This window comes from Pseudonaja textilis, chromosome 2, assembly GCF_049901715.1.
Source record: "Pseudonaja textilis isolate UNSWEBS1 chromosome 2, rPseTex1.2, whole genome shotgun sequence".
NCBI classification, from domain to species: Eukaryota; Metazoa; Chordata; class Lepidosauria; order Squamata; family Elapidae; genus Pseudonaja; species Pseudonaja textilis.
In genome coordinates, this window is record NC_141991.1 from 81,711,229 (window position 1) to 81,723,527 (window position 12,299).

Sequence of the window (12,299 nt, forward strand, 5' to 3'; positions counted from 1 at the left end):
CACTTATCTATATGTCTGGCTACATTTATGATTTATTTTAATAAGTGAAAGCTAATTTTTTGAATCTCAAGGATCCAAACCTCCTATGTGTCTTTGGGTATTGCTGCTTATCCAGCCTCCTTGAACTAAGAGGCTGGCTACATCCTTTGGTGCAAGTAGGAAGCAGTATTTTATGACTGAGTAGCCATTCCTATAATGATGGGTTGTTGGGAATGTTGTCATATTTGTTTCAGCCTTAGCCAGGAAAAAGAGATTAATTCTTCTAAAACCAGCAAACAGCTGGATAAAGCACAAATCCCTGGATATCTCATCATGTTATTTTTACATGGTTGTTTTTCAGGCTAGGTTTCTGATTCTTCTGCTGAAGTCAGAAAGGAGAAGATCTAGGATGAGGAAAAGTGTCGCTTGAAGTAGAATATGTATTTGGGGCAAATATCTATACACAGTAACTTTCTCCACAATGCATGGGTTGAATTGAGAGAAGGTGATTGACCCAAGATCACCCAGTGACTGGAGGTGAATCAAAGTCTGGGTCGCCACATTACACGATGCTGGCTTACTGGTGTTTAGGTCTTGATACTCTTTCTCTGAATGTTTTTCTATTATTAGGAAAGAAACTAATGAAATTTTAGAAATCATAGTCCTTAACCCTCTTCGTAGGGGAGTTGGCATTAACGAGATTCTATATTTTGCAACACCTAAGATGAGTTTTCCTAAAGAAATGTCGCAAGCAGAAAGTAAATGTGTCAAATGCCCAACACACTGAACAAGAGATGGGATGTTTCTAATAACAGTCAAGAAGTTTGCAGCAAGTGGTAGCATCTGGCCAATCTTGTCTAGGCTTAGAAGCTAAGCTAAACCAGATCTGGTTAGCATTTATTTGGGAGATCCCTGGGGAATACAAGGGCTGTGGACTTAAGCTGAAAAATAGCCTGGGATTAACAATAGGTTTCCATTCTTCACCAACAATGTTGTGCAGATGGATTTATGAGTCTTTTTGATTTAAAGGAAGTTTTATCTGGCTTGATGCTCTGGTGAGCAATTATTGTTGTTATTACTAAACAAGCTTATATGACTGCAAAATCCACACATGGTGACTCTGGGCAGCTTGCAATATTAAATGGAACGGGAATAAGATTATCAGAAGGGTGGGAATCAAGTCTGGAAAAATCTAAAGGGATCAAAAGGCAAGGAGACATTGCTTACCATATAGCTGGTTATGTGTTACGATGGATTTCCATGACCTTGCTATAACATTTGAAAAATTAGCTGCCCAGTCTCTGCACAATATCTTCCCGATACGTTCAAATGATAAAAAAAATATTGTAAAGGTGGTGGTACTAAGATAATGGATACCTGTAAACCTCTGAATTGTAGTTCATGAACTGGGACATCTTGACACAAAGCTTTCCTGATATGAAAAGATTTTTAAAAATCCAAAAACATGTAATAGAAGGTATGCGGAACTGAGAAAAAAGGCTGCCAGCTAAGGACATCCTGGGTTGACAATTCTGTCTCCACTAAGTGCCTTTTAAGCTCAAAACGTTGTTGGAAATATCTGAACCATCTGCTAAGCCTCAACAGAGCTTAGATTTTAGTAAGCACATTATTTTTGTGCTTGCTGTTCTTATCCAAGAATGTGACTTGGTTTAGCAAGCCATGAAATCTCTAGAGTCCACTGTGAAATGAGCCAGAAGTGCAGCAATTGCTCCTCTCTGAAAAATTATTTTTGGTTACTTTTGGTACATATCTCTGAACTATTTTTTAAAGCCACTAGAATATCGGAAGCAGCATAGAATCTATAATTAAAGACCCAGTGGCTATAATGGGAATGGATTTTTGAACTCAAGGCAAACCCCTTCTGGCAGTTCCTGTGCCTAATAACCATCAACAGAAAAATCACATTCAATTGGCTCCAGCTGTTAAGTCGACAAGAAACACAATTATTGCTGGAGAAGAAGAAAGGAAAGTGAACTTTAGAAACATCACTAAAAACCCACAGTACCAAACTAACCCCCAGGGTGAATTTGCTCGAACGAAATGGCACCATTCAATTGGGTCCATAATATTTTGTGAAGAGAAGAAAGAAAAAAACCAACTTGGGCAGCTTTTCACTGTTCTGTGGCAGGCTAGCAATGTGTATCTATTCTGCTCTTGTGCGAAATTAGTGCTTAACATTTGGGATATTGTTGGTTTTTACTAATGTGTTCAATGTTGAAAAAGAATCTCCAGCATTCTGCTTTTTCCTCTTGCCCTACTACCTATCCTAGTGATACAGATTTTCTTTTGAGCTGCCTGGGGATATCAGCTGAACTTGACCAAAACTCCTCTGACCTGTTTCACTTCCTTTCTGTTGTCACCTGCTTGCTTACCTAACTATTCTAGATCCAAGGAAATATTTTTCTTTGAAGATGTTTAGCTTCTCATCCAAGAAGACGAGAAGCGAAAAGTTGCCAAAGAAAATCCAGAAAGTCCAATTGCCTCTTGAAAAAGCACCTTTGGGGTAACCTCTTGACTCAACAGAAATGCTGTCAGTGATGATGATGATGATGTTGATGGAGAATAAGGAGCAAGATTTTCTTACCCTTTCCTCTACTGCTATTGGCAGTAACTTGTGTTTGTGTGTATGTATGGGTTGCACTAGTGTTTTTCTCAGTGCCTGGGCAATTGATGGAACTAATAAGAGGCTAAAAAACAATGGGCCAGAAAATTCTACCACCGTATATCTTAAAATACTTCTCTAGAGAGGGTCTCATCCATAATTAAGTGTGGAATGGTCACAACAGAAATTAAGGTATGTGAGCGATTGAGGTTAGCTGATCAACCTCCCCCTTAGCTAACATTATTGGCCAACACTCAGTATGTTCCTACTACCTTACCACTTGTACATGACGTTGCAAAGCTGGCTATTTTTCATTTCCTTTTATTATCCCTAAGCAACTTCACCATAATATTTGGAAGAGCAGGGAGTGACTTATAGAGAGAACACTGCAATAGCTACAGTTGTGTTGCTTCTTGAGAAATATCTTGGGTCTCTTAGCCTAGGATGGCATCAGTATGGGGTGATATCATTTGTTTTGTTCCCAGAACTCAGCGGATTGTGGCTCTGCATATACTGCATAATATCTTGTACTCTATTCCAGCAGGTCTGTTCTCCTGGGATCTGCCTGCTTTGTACATATATATTTGTTTCTAGTGCCCATCTTTGACTGATTAGCTCTGGCTGTATCTGTTGGATGTTTGGTCTTAGTGATGCCATGAGATGGGGGCAACATATCCTCAGACACCGTGGGAGGTATTGCAGTATTAATTCTGGGAAAATGCACATAAGAACCAAGCTAAAGAATCAACACGAAGAGCTCCTTGGCCCAGCAGTTAGTTTCTAACAGTGTCCGGCTACAAGTTTATAAAAGGGCCTAAGGGCTTCCTCTTTCTACTTTGCCATAATATGTGGTGCTGGAAAGGATTAAATGGTTGAAGCAAACGTACCTAATGGCTTACTACACTTGAATGACATCCAAAATCTACATCTAATATGGGAGAATCCAGCTTCATTTCCTCTGTCTCTCCCTCTCCCTCTCTCTCCCCCTTCCCCCCTCTCTCTTTCTCTGCAGTAAAGCTTGTTCTCAGAGGCAAGACATTTTATGTAACATTCTTGTTTGGTGTGATTATTTATTAACCATCAGATCACAACGGAAATGTCCCGGTGCAAACACAGCTGCAATGACAGCAGTGTTGGCTTGACCTCTAAAGAGGGCTACAAGGAATATTGCTGTAAGACAATGAAAATAACAGAGCACTGACTTGAATTAATAGGCTTAGGAAGCCCAGAGTCGCACATGTTGTAATATGTGGGCTTGTATCTTATTTTCAGATTTCTAAAAATGCAATAGTATCTCCTGCAAAGGGGACTGATAATTAACAGAACTAGGAGAGACATGAGGGGTGAATTTAACTCATTCCTGCCTTACTGTTCCTGAGGAAAGTCCTCTTCTGCAGCTTCTACTTCACAAAGGGGAAAAAAAAAGCAATTTGAGGAAAATAACTTTAAACATGTGGTTCTGAAAGCCCATTGTTTTACACACCATGGGCATCTGTAATTGTGCTAAGCAGTCTTGGGATTATAATAAGACTGCTTAGCACAATTGCAGTTTGTTGTCACGTGACAGCACTTTGCAGAAAATATTGGATTTCTGGACACAACAGAAAAATCATCTTAATAACTTTCTACAGAGAGGAGAGACATTCAGATTTTTTTTGCAGGCCAGTTGAAATCAATCCCTGGTAAAAGCAGTTGAAAGTGCTGACATCTGACCACATTCCTTTATCTGAAAGATGCCTGTGGAAAACCCGATGGAATTGTGTGATGAAATTGGAAGCCTGCTTGTTGAAGAAAATGTTTTTGAAGAGAACTATATACCTTTGTCTCAGCCTGGAGGCCAGTAGTATTCAGAGACAGCAGAAAACTTCTATCTAGAGAGCCTGTTTTCATTGCTAAAAGAATAACACTGGGAAGGGACATTGGATGTTTTCTAGTCCACCCCCCTGCTCAAATGGTAGATGCCCTCTACCATTTCAGACAAGTGGTTGTCCACTCTCTTCTTAAAACCTCCAGAGATGGAGTAACCACAACTTCTGAAGGCAAGCCATATCACTGATTGATTGTTCTACCAAGAAATTTCTCCATATCTCTAGTTTGCTTCTCTCCTTGATTAGTTTCCATCCATTGTTTCTTGTTCTGCCTTCAGATGCATCTTTGCAATGGTCTAGAGCAGGGGTGTCAAACTCGTGGCCAGTGGGCCAGATGCGTCACATGTTGGCACTGCCCCTGCTCGGTTTAGCAAAGGGCGGGGGGAAGTCCCGATATGTCACGTGACGATGCTGTGACACCATGAGTTTGACATCCCTGGTGTAGAGTTTGCAAATACAACCCTTCCTGCTGCCTCATCTCTGGGAAGAAATCCTAGGTTAAAAAAATGTTAAAAACAGAGTCTCGCATTATAGTATATTAATGATAACAAAGGCATGGGGAGATAAAGAAGAGGAAAGGGAAGGAAGGAGGGAGGTAGAAGAAATGGAGAAATGAAAATATTTTGAGAAAGATAAATGAGAGCCAACATGGTAAAGACCTTATTTTTGCCTTGTCTATCAATCATGAATGCAGGTGGGACTTTTACGTGGAGGAAATGATGTGCATTTGACTGCTAGTCTTCTGTCATGTTTCACGATTGATTTATAGGAGAGAAAGTGATGGCGGGGGGGGGGGAGTTTCATTATACTGTTCAATTTTAGCTACTTTCCTACTGGCTCTCATTGGAAACCACATGGGTTGGCACTTTTCTTTAAACTTTACAACAGAACTTTGAGAATCATTTCCAACAATGCCAAGATACAGGTAAGACCAATGTAGGTAAGACCAATAAAGTACATGTTGGCTACATGACACTTACATCTCTGTCCTTCAACCCAGGAGTGCCAGTTGTTGATAGGTTTACCTGGTGTCTGCCTGCTATATCATAAAATTTGTCCAAAATTGCAGGAATAGGAATTTCACCTGAAATATGAGTATAAAAAGCAAGGTTTATTACCCTTGATGGCAGTCTACCAACACACTTCTTCATGGGCCTTTCTCACAGCATTCTCCACAAAACTTTGAAAAGATGCCAGTCAACCATCCCAACATCACCAATGGGAGGATGGGAAAAAATGATGGGGAAATCATAAGAAACATCATTTCATCTCCAATATCCACAGTTGATGTGGCTACTTCATTCAGCCAAAAAGAAGAGCTGAATTCTTGAAATATTTTATCATGAAGATTTGAATCAGAAAAGGATACATATTTGGGGAAAGGAGAAATATGTAAGAAACCTATCAAGAAAATATGTATTTATGGGTGTCCACAGGCTCAAGAAAAACTCACGATGGCAAGTACAACTGTGTGACTGAAGCTCTCCCTTTTTAACACATCACATGCTCATAAAAAGAGGTGGTGTTTTGTTCACAGGGTTCTGGTGGACTAGAAGACTTCCAAGGTCCTTTCCAAATTCTGTTCTGTTCTACTCTAAGAGGGCTGTGAAAATATTTACAGACCCCTCATATCCTGGACATTAACTGTTTCAACTCCTTCCCTCAAAACGATGCTATAGAGCACTGCACACCAGAACAACTAGACACAAGGACAGTTTTTTTCCCCAAAAGCCATCACTCTGCTAAACAAATAATTCCCTCAACACTGTTCAACTATTACAGAGTCTGCACTACTATTACTGTTAATCTTCTCATCACTCCTTATCACCCATCCCCTCCCACTTGTGACTGTATGACTGTAACTTTGTCACTTGTATCCTTACGATCTATATTGACTGTTTCCTAGTATGATTTGGTTGCTTATTGTACCCTATGACTATCATTAAGTGGTTGTACCTTATGGTTCTTGACTCTTGACAAATGTATCTTTTTTTTAATGTACACTGAGAGCATTTGCACCAAGACAAATTCCTTGTGTGTCCAATCACACTTGGCCAATAAAGAATTCTAATTCTTCTAACTCTTCTAACTCTACTCTACTCTACTCTACTTTACTCTACTCTAATTTAAGATGGAAAGTAATAATTTCATAGATTTTGTGGGAAGGAACCCTAATCAACACTTTGTAGTATAGGGTGCTCATTCTCCATCACTGTGTTTTCCTATTGTGCAAATGTTAAAAGTATAGGCAATTTGCCAGAAGGAAATAAAAAATAATGGTAATTGTACAAATATGAGTCACAGCAGTCTGTCAAAGCACATGCTCTCTGTACCGTTGTACAAAATGTCAACAGAAAGGGTGAAAATGGGTCTGCTTGGAGAACACAGTGGTCTGCCTAGGAAAACAGATAGCATGGCTATTTTCATGAGGCAATGACGAGAGGTTTTCAGATGTCAATGTGATATAACGGTTATGGTGTTGGACTAGAACTGGAGAAACCTCAACTTAATTCCATTCTATAGAAGCTCCAAGGCAGACACTAACTCTATTCCCAATCTATTTTGTAGATTGTTTACTTAATTATTTACTTAAGAAGTAAATAATTCTTATCCAAGGTGAGCTCTTTTAAAGGAGAAATACATTAAAGGTAGTCCTTGATTTGTGACCACAACTGAGCCCAAAATGTATGTGGCTAAGCGAGACATTGTTTAAGTGATTTTTGCCCCATTTTATGACCTTTCTTGCTATAGTTGTTAAGCGAATGACTGCAGTTAAGTTAGTAACATGGCTGTTAAGTGAATCTGGTTTCCCAATTGACCTTGCTTATCAGAAGACATCGCAAAAGGTTAGGGTTTGAACCCAGGACATTGCATCATAAATATGACTCGGTTGCCCAATTATTTGAATTTTGAACATGGGACCAGGGGGATATTGCAACGGTCGTAAATGTAAAAGACTTCATTCAATAAGCATTGGGTGCCTGCTTTGAAAAAAAAAAGAGAGAGAGAGAGAGAGAGAGAGAGACCCTGAACAATAGGAAGATAAAGATTTTTTTAATAGAATTTGGGGTTGGGGTGGAAAATATAAAGGAACTGATTTGTGGAGACATTTTGAGCAAGTGAGATAGGCACTTAAACAAAGGAAGATGTGTTTTTCTATTGTAAAATAAAGCTGTTAACAATCCCATAGTTAAGAGGATGAAAACTGGAGACAACCAAGCATGCAGACATGATTAGACTGGGCTATCTGTTGTTTCTCACCTCCTTATTTCCTAGATAAACTTTTTAGGTGAGAGTTTTCAATTGTCTTCTTGTAATTGGATTAAAAGGCTATTTTGGCAGAGGAAACATAGCAACGTCTGAGTTATGTATTAACCTGGAGCTGGTCTACTTTACAAATGCAAGTGGTGTGGAGGAACAAGGAGAGCAGAAGAGGAAAGAGTTTGAAACTGTAGAGCGAGGAAAAAAGGCGAGGCAAAGAAGAAGGACGGGGGAATTTGGAAAAGACTTCGCAGTTTTATTATTTTTATTTATTATAATCATAATGTTATTTTATTATTATTTTTATTGTTTTTCAATCACACCAACAATGCTCTTTATATCTGTTTCTGTGATTAGAAATCACTTCTGTAACTGCTTCTTTTTCCCGCTCCACCCAGGATCCTCAGAGTTTTTCTTACCTTGTGTAGGATTTGGCATTTTTTCAAGTTTGCTCTAAGCCAGCTCTTCTTAATCTTCTGCTCGAGATACCTTGAAGTTCAACTTCCATATCCCCCAATTGGGGACCAAGGGATTTGACATCCAATATAATTCCAGCTTGTTTGGGGAAATCAGGCTTAGACCAACAGCTTAGGTCGAAACCTCACTGAGCATAGTCAAACATGGTCCTACTACTAAGCAGATAACATGATTGTCCCTTTCCTCTTTTTATCCTGGAATCTTCTAATCTACCCTTTAGCCAAAGTAGAAAGAAAGTTCTGTTTCCAGTCTAGTCACTTTCTCTGTGTGAGAAATGGGTGTGAAAAAGTTCCTCGTTTTGGCACAGTATGAAGCATCTGTTAAACATCATGATGAGAAGCCTGAATTCAACTTTAGATTTCCAAAATTTCCTCCCCCAATTTTCCCATTTGTGTATTGGCACAGGGGACCCTTATTATTCCACTTAGGGCCATTAAGAAGGTAGATTAGGCCTCTTGATAATTTCTGATTGACTGGCTAGATCTAGGACCTTAGATATTAAACATTTTCCTTGATAGGAAAATCAACATTTTCTCCAATGGTTTTCAAATATTCTCCACAAACTGCAAAAAGGATCAGGGAACTGCAGAAGAGGAAAGAAAATAGGAAGAGGCAAGGAGAAGCTGCCTATCAACAACCAAACAGAAGACTTAGATGACCTCCTTTTCGCCATCCTATCAACAAGAATTCTGAACACCAAGAGCTTATTCGAGGAAGTTGCATACTCTCCTGTCCCGTTCTTTCTTTCTTGTTTAATAAAATGGTACATATAGCAATAGCACTCAGACTTATATACAGAAGTATTTCATAGTGCTTTACAGCACTCTCTAAGCAGTTTATAGAGTCAGCATATTGTCCTCAAAAATCTGGGTCCTCATTTTACCAACCTCAGAAGGATGGAAGGCTGAGTCAACCTTGAGCCAGTCTGGATCGAACTCCTAGCACTGGGCAGAGTCCGTCTGCAATATTGCATTTTAACCACTGAGCCACCACAGCTCATATCATGTCTCGAAGGAACATATCGAATTGAATCGATTGTAATTATATCCTGATGGTAGGACTTTTCCCAATCCCCAGCTTGCTATCAATCGCAAAATAACATACACATGCTCCCAGACAGTAATATTGAGAGTGCCATAATTAAAATGAGGGTTCCCTGCTTTTTTTAAAAAAAGAAATATAATTCATGATTCTACATGAAGTAGATTTACATCCAGGAGAAGCATCTAAAGATTAACCATTATTTTAAATATTTTTCTGGCAGTGATAAGGCATACTGTGATTGCTTGGTTGCAGTGCAGAAGGCAACAAGGATAGGTTCCTCATAAAACTATCGCTGTAGCTTAACATCATTTAAGAAAATAAATTCAATGTTATTTGCCAAGTAAGTTGGTTCCTGATGAGTTTCTGATCTTTCCAAACCCTCTAAAGGACAAATGCACTCCAGGTGTCACGGCAGCACCCAATAAAGCAAGCCCTTACATCTGAAACTTACAAGGGGATACCAAGAGAACAAGTGAAAAGTGGAGTCTTTTCATAATTAAGGCACCAGTTTGGGGAAAATTACTCAGTGACATAAGAATCAATGATGCTTAATTATATTTAACTGAACTTGGTTCCTGTGTAATTCAAAATTCCTACAATAGAGAAAATAGCCTTAAGGGAAAATGCCCTGATTTCTCAAACTAAAGTAAAATTGGCTCACATGCTTGAGTTATACCTTTGTTGATATGTTACATTTCTATTTTATCTTTCATTCAGGAGCTCAAGACAGTGTACATCACACTCTTTCTTTCCATTTGTATCCATACCAACACCTCTGTGAGCTAGAGGTTAGGCTGAGAGAGAATATCTGACTCAAAGTCAGCCAGTGAGAATCTCAGCATAATAGTGGATTTAAACCTAGGTCTCCCCTGTGCCAGCCTTAGTCTCTAAAATCAGTAATGAAAATTCATGAAGATTCAGTCTCTTTGGAGCCCATATCATAAGGGAGGTGTGGGGGAGGGCAGGACAGTCTCACTGTGATGCCCACTGTCCCTACTGTGGTGGCATGGTTCTCATGTTGGCTGAGGAATTCTGGGAGCTGAAGTCCACATGTCTTTAGGTTGCCAAAATTGTCTGCTATAGACATAGTCTAATGCTTGATTAGGAGAAAAGTCCCAGACACAACAATACCTGCAGGAAAAAGGGCTAGTGTTATGAGGCCAACAAATGTTTTCATTACTTTCCCTGAAACTGCCAAATTCACCAATTATTGATGCTGTCTGCATGTTGGATATATATTAAACACACTCATTGGATAGCAGTACTGTTGCTATCTAAGCAATTTACTCCTTTATTTTTCAAATGATCCTGTTATGCACATAGGAAAAAGTACAAAATCAAAACAGGAAGCTCATTAAGCTAACACCAGTTCTTCTAAGTAGCTCAGCACAAATCCAAGTTAGACTATTTGCAATGATATATATTTCAGTTACATCAATAATTCTATTCTTGTTCAATTTGTATAAACTGTTGTTAGATGACCCATCTTATTTTCCTGGTATTTTTACAAACAACATTTTAAATGGGCTAATAAAACTTTCCTATTTATTACAAGCAGGAAAATAGCAATTACATTCCTCCTGAAACCAAGGAGCCAACCAACTTTGCTGTATCCCAAGTTCCATTACAAAAGTGCTTGATAATACCAAAGAGTTAGGGGGAAATCTATTGTTTTTATGAGTTAAGATGGACTGTGGAGTCTTTGACATAGGAGCTGAAGCTCCGAATCCTCGGCACACGATCCGTTATTCTTGGTCTTACAGCCTGCTTTTTTCCACTGAGGTTGCTCCTTCATTGTCAACCACTACCCGGCTTCAAACAAGCGGAGGTATCTCAGAAGAACACAGGAAAGACATTGATGAATGGGAGATGGAAGACATCCCTTGTTTCATGCAATTGCTTAAGCATTTCACTTTCAAGTAGGAGGTTGGATCCATGACAGAGCTAATAAGAAATGGTTATGCAATGTTGCGCAAATATTTGTGAACTAAAATTACCTCCTACAGAACATTTCCAAAGAGTGCTTTCATACCCCAAATGGCCTTTGGCAACTGTAGCAAGTACCTTTGCACTAGCAACGTACCTTAGCCTTCTGTCTTTCATGCAAGGAGGTGTCAGATGGACATGGTAGATGCCAGTTCTTGAATAATGTCTATAGCCTTAAAAAATGATCCCGGATTGCCATAATAGTGTACATTTCATTGTTTACAAGGTGCAAAGGAGATTGCTATTCTCTATTTGTAAGATTGTTCCTACATCTGGAGGACAAATTCCCTACAGACAAATTCCTAATCAAAGTTTCCTGAAGCTCATTGGCTCCCACCAGTTGTGTTCTGAAGCTATTCCAAATTAATTAGCAGATCTTTCTTTTGAAGAAAAGCAGGCAAAAAATAATAATAATATAGCAGTTTCCCACATCAAAGCAAGGGATTAGATAAAGTCCTGTGGACATTGTTTACTAAAATCCCACCTAATTCACTGCAATGGCTGGTGACCAGATTATGGCCCTGATATTTGGATACCTGTGCTTGCATGCCATGTAGTGGAATTAAAGGTCTCCATTCTTTGTTGAAGAACTGGGGAGGAACAAGGTGAATTGTATAAGCCCTTTTAAATAATCTGAGAGCAGCCATGACAAAAACTCAATCCAGTTTGAGATTGGGAAAAGGGAACTCTAATCCTGCCACAAACCTCCTTGTTTTATTGTGCTCTGGATTTCACATTAGGTCCTGTACAGGTAATCCTCAACTCGCGATCACAATTGGGGCCAGAATTTCTGTTGCTAAGCAAGACAAACTTTAAGTGAGTCATACATGATTATACAATATTTTTTTTGTCATGGTTCTTAAGTGAATCACTGTAGTTCTTTGGTGAATCATGCAGTCATTAAACAAATCCAGCCTTCCCTGTTGACTTTGCTTGTTAAAAGCCCTCTGGGAAAGTTGCAAATGCCGATCACATGACCCTAGGATATTGCAACCATTGTATATACTGTCTATGCCAGGCACCCAAATTTTGATCATGTGACCCTGGAGATGCTGGAACAG

General features: G+C 39.2%; 1 protein-coding gene across 1 annotated transcript in view; it reads right to left on the reverse strand.

The window, feature by feature from the left end:
• The window catches only part of GNPDA1 (glucosamine-6-phosphate deaminase 1), a 65,803-nt gene extending 57,502 nt beyond the window's left edge, over positions 1-8,301 (reverse strand). Inside the window, exon 1 of the mRNA XM_087924467.1 lies at positions 8,151-8,301. The gene's annotated coding sequence lies outside the window, so the exon portion shown is untranslated. The remainder of the gene's footprint in view (positions 1-8,150) is intronic.
• Positions 8,302-12,299: the final 3,998 nt, after the last annotated feature.